A 5635-nucleotide genomic window follows, 5' to 3' on the forward strand; every position below is an offset into this window, starting at 1 on the left:
TGTGTGTGTGTGTGTGTGTGTGTGTGTGTGTGTGTGTGTGTGTGTGTGTGTCTGTGTGTATATATATGTATACATTTATAAATGTACAAGATTTTAACAAAATATAATAGGTGGTAAACACTTGAGGTGTGTATGAGATTAACACTTGTAAAAGGAAAAAAAATTCAAACATCAATGTTTAACTTAATCATTTTTAATATCCTTATAAAAACATTATGATTTTGAAGGAATTGTCATTTTAATATCTCCTGGAAATTGTATCACTGTTCAGGCAATGATATCATAATTTACAACACAGAACAATTTTGTTTTTTTGCATACTTATGTTTCATTTATATATTTTTTCATTGTTAACAGCTATGCTTTCTTTCTGTAATAATTGATAGACACTTCAATTCGTTGCGTCGAATTTGTAATTGATTCGCTTTTGCTCCTGGTTCCAAATGATACCTCAATTAAAGTCTAAAATGATATTGTATATTTGTCTCAAATATTCTGTAGAATACGTTGTGAATTGTATGCATTTACTTTGTTTCTTAACGAGATAATATTAAGTAACATCACTGGAGAATTGCATTGTACAGTTGATATTAACGGATGCTATTCTGTATAAGGATACCATCAAATAAGCTGTTCCTCGTCTTAAATAGCTAATTTCATTTGCTACAACTGTCTTTTTCATGATAGGTTTGCTTTATTGCTGTCGACATTTTACATTTACAATTACTCACTGCTATTAAAATTACATTTGAGAATGAAAATTGCCAATGTTAATTAAAGTAATCCTGATTTCGATTACATTATAGGAATGTATTATGTACATAAGTGATGTTATCTGTACAGATTTTCACTGTGTTGAATGAAACATTTTAATCCATCCAAAATTCTGTTAATGAAAAAAAGATAGGGAAAATAAAATTTGCATATTTAATCTTTCTATTCCTCCCTCTCTCTCCCCCATATCTTTTCACACTGTCACTCTCCCGCTCTCTTTATTTCTTTCTTCATTCGCAATGCCTACTAGATTTGGCAGATAGGGAATTCTGCAGCCTAATAGGAAAATATATGAACTTCATCGAGAGGGATTCAGCAGTGGCTGGCGGTTGCTTTCTGCTATAATATTTACAGTTGAAACTGTTAACCTGAGTGCCACCAAAGCACAAGGCCAAATTAATCTATTTAACCTTCAGGCACAGGCCACGTCAAGAAACTGGTGCTCACGTGATATCATAGCATACCCACGCACTGGAGAGACGTGTCAAGTGCCCCCATCCAAAGAACTTTTTATATCGTATTCACACGATCGTCTTCTGATATTTGACATATAAATGGGTCTTTCCTAGTTAATACAATGGAGGCACAGAACAGATTTGGAATTCTTGTTGGATAATAGGTAGGCCCTTACTATCTCACGTTTCCTGAAGATTCGAGCTGGAGACGCATTAGAAAATGTAGTCGAACAATTACTTAGTCTAAAAAAAAACGATTTATGCATGATTTTGGTACAGAAAATATGTTTGACTGATATACTTATTTTACACTACTTAAATATATGAAGAGATCAGAAACGCATATATGCCACATTTTCGTTTATGCATGAATGCATATCATATAAAGTTTATTAAAATAGGGAACATGCTTAGAAACATATACGCAATATGCTGTGAAAGAAAATGTTTTCGGAGAAGTGGTGAGAGGAGTTGCAGAGAATTCACACCTGTAGGGTGTGGTTTGTCATAACGTTGTAATAATGGGGATTTTGGAGTAAAAAATACTGAAATACATTTCAGAGGGTGTAAATATTTATTATATCGGAATTTATGTCTGAATTTAATATGAAAATAAGATTTGGTGGGAAAGCTCACATACATACTGACAAAAAACACTATTTTCTGAAAAATTAATTTCGTATTAAATTTCAATAACATTGGAATCTCCAACATCTTAAACGTATTTGTAGAAAGTTTCATAAACAATATCCAGTTATGAGAAGTGAAATCCATTGAGGAACATATGTACTGGTATACTACAATTATTAGGTTGTTCCAAAAATAAAGGCCGATTTCATAAACATAATTTTATTCTGCAGAAATTAACAATAGATATGTTTTGATTAGTTAAAGTATGAGTCGTGAACATCAATGCATCTCTGCTATCGATCAACAAGATTATTTATGCCTCGTTGACAAAAACTTATTGGCTTTGATACTAAGAAATCTTTGAAAGCTGATTCCACCTCTGGTTTGGACCTAAAAGTTTTATCACATAAAACATGTTTAAATGTTTTAAAAAATGGTAGTAACTGGGGAAAGCATCTTGAAAATATGGAGGATTTGATAAAGTCTCGTATCTCAAGTTTGTGAGTTTCTACAACGTCATTCTTGTAACATGTGAATTTGCATTATCATGAAACAGAATTGGGACACGCCGGTTCCCCAATGCAGGTCTCATTTTTTTGCAAGTGAGCATCCATTTCAGCGAGTTGATTGCAGTAAACCTCTGTTGTGATGCTCTGATTGGCTTCTAGAAACTGTAACAGACAACACCCATTGCAGACCACCAAACAGTCACCATAAGTTTTTGCTGATGCAACTTTGGCGTTGGGAATTGCTTGGGGTCCCAGCACGATCAAGCCATTGACCTGATTTACAGTTATCATAAAGGATCCACTTTTTGTCCTAAGTGACCATTCGGTCAAGAAAAGGATCATTGGCGTTTCGCAGAAAGAGCATCGCGCACACTTCAAAACGCCGAACTTTTTGATTTTTATGCGGTTCTTCATTTATCGCGCGTTTTCTCCTTGCCAATCTTCTGTAGATTGCTTGAGACCGTTACAATACCGACACGATGTGCCTGAGACATTTCCCTGACACTTTGACGTGGGTTTGTTCAACAAGTGCTTTCAATTGTTCCTTGTCAAGACTGCATGACCGTCCTCTACCTTCTTCGTCTTCAAGGATCTCATCACCACTACGGAATTTCTGAAACGACATTCGTACTGTGCAATCATCTGTGGACACGTTCCCCCGTGCTCTGTGGATATTAGCAGCAGTTTTGAAGACACTGTGTCCAAGCTTGAAGTCATGCAAGCAAAGTAAACGAAGATCCTATGTTTAAAGAACGTTGTCTGAAATAACTAGAAAATTATTAAAGAGAATATATCAATTATTAAGTGTGTCGAAATACACCTAAAATATAATTAAAATTCTATAATAAAATTGCGTTTTAAAATACAACACTTAGGGAGGCCATTATTTTCGGAACAATCTAATAACTCCGGCCGATTACACTATTTCATTGTCCATCCGTTACCGGAAATCCATTATAAACATGTATAGTTTAAGTAATGATAATAGTAGAGACATGATAATCATGGATATTTTAAAGCAATGTGTATATACACAAGAACGTTTTCCGCCAAATTTGTGTCCTCATAACAACAAGCAATGGATATTTTTTAGTTTAATTTTCTACAAATATGATTTAGATGGTGTAGATTCCTATTATATATAAATTCATTGTGAAAAAAACATGTTTTGGGGGAGTGGACTGAAGCGTCTTCGAACATTTTCGCAATAATAGGAGTTATTAAATAGAAGATTCGATAAATTCCTTTCAGACTATGTAGATTACAATTAATTTTTAACTTAGTATGAAAATAAAAATTGGTGGGATAACACACACACACATACATACTTACACACATCACTTTCTTAGTAGTTTCTAAGCTGAAGTGAAGACAAAATATTCTTTGTCTATCTCCTTACCTTCTTGCAGGTTTTAAGTAAAATTATACTAATGTGTTCATCTGTTTTAATTTAATTTAATTCTGTGTATTTAGGCAGCTGAGGATTGCTATGCATCTAAATTGATGTAATCATTGCATTGTTCAATTAAGTGGAGTTGCTTGAAAACATCGTACTGCATTACCTCTGAATATCCTGTTGCTTATTTTGATTTTAATCACCTTATTTAGGAATTATATATATATATGCAGAGAGAGAAAGAGAGAGAGTGAGAGGAAGATATTAGTTATGGGATTCGATATAATCTAGGCACATCACAAATTAGGACATGAAAACGGCTATGTTCAATAACATAAGATTTACAGTGAGATAGAACAGCCATGAAGGAATCAGGTTTTGGTAGGATAGTGTCAATATGTAAGTATCAAATACAAAGTAAACCGTAGATTTCACTCGAAGCTGGCTATAGGTGTGGCGTCGGTAATATAAATATTGAGAAATGACTTTTAAAATTTTCTATTGCGCTTTCGTTTTGTGATGTATTCATAGATTACAGCATAACATAAATCCATCATCTTCAGATAAAACAGTTTAAACAGGTGAGAGAATATCTTGCTCATGACGAATCCAACGATATTGTTGGATTAGTGGTATTTTGAAAAATAACTTTCGAATTTATAGGGAAATTAGAATGAGTGGCTTTAACAGGCATGCGAGAGAAAAAAAGTGATCATACGACTGTTATTTCACGACACGGGGCTTAATTAGTTTATACTCAATACTGGCTATGAGAAGGTACAAGTAACACAGACATGGTGTAGCCAAAAGGATGTCCTTGATGTCATTAAACTCAAGCAGATAAATGAAAGCCAGCCTCAAGTCAACAAGTAATCATAAAACTGTCATCACCTTTTCACACACGTAGACACAAGCTCATTGACAGATACACACACGCACATACAGACATATATGTGTACATATATGTATTATTTCTTTACTACCCACAAGGGGCTACACACAGAGGAGATAAACAAGGACAGACAAAAGGATTAAGTCGATTATATCGACCCCAGTGCGTCACTAGTACTTATTTAATCGACCCCGAAAGGATGAAAGGCAAAGTCGACCTCGGCGGAATTTGAACTCAGAACGTAGCGGCAGACGAAATACCGCTAAGCATTTCGCCGCCTACATATATTTACATACACTCACAAACACACACACACGCACACACACATATTTATATATAGGCGCATGTGTGGCTTTGTGGTAAGAAACTTGCTTTCCAGCCACATGGTTCTGGAATCAGTTCCACTGTGTGGCACCTCGGGCTAGTGTCTTCTACTTTAGCCCCAGAACGGCCCATATATAAATGTCTTCCAGTAGTAACATAGTTCTGTATGGAACAGCTATACTGAAGAGTCACCAAACTTTGCTTTTCACTAGCGATGCTACTTCCATCAGTTATAACGATATTAGAACTAGTTATTTTGCTTGTTGCAAGATCACCGGCTGATTGTCGCTTATTTGTTTATATAGAGCGATTAGGAATGAATGACTGCCGTCTCTAGAAGGCAAGTACCGAGAAAGGGTAATACCCTGAAACCAGTTCTAGTCAACTGGTATTGGCACGCCAGACGGGAGTGATTCGCTTCCTTACCCGCATTACATCAGGCGGGTTGTATGCCGTTAACAAGCTGAAAAAGATGTTTTCCTGGGTTTATAATATAGTAACATAGTTCTGTATGGAACAGCCACGCTAAAGTGGTATCAAACATTACCTTTCAGTATCGCTACGACTTGCATTTGTTATAGGTTTCAGAAATGGCTAATTTGTTTGTAGGTATATATATATATATATATATATATATATATATATATATATATAT

The sequence above is a fragment of the Octopus bimaculoides genome, chromosome 9 (genome assembly GCF_001194135.2).
Source record: "Octopus bimaculoides isolate UCB-OBI-ISO-001 chromosome 9, ASM119413v2, whole genome shotgun sequence".
NCBI classification, from domain to species: Eukaryota; Metazoa; Mollusca; class Cephalopoda; order Octopoda; family Octopodidae; genus Octopus; species Octopus bimaculoides.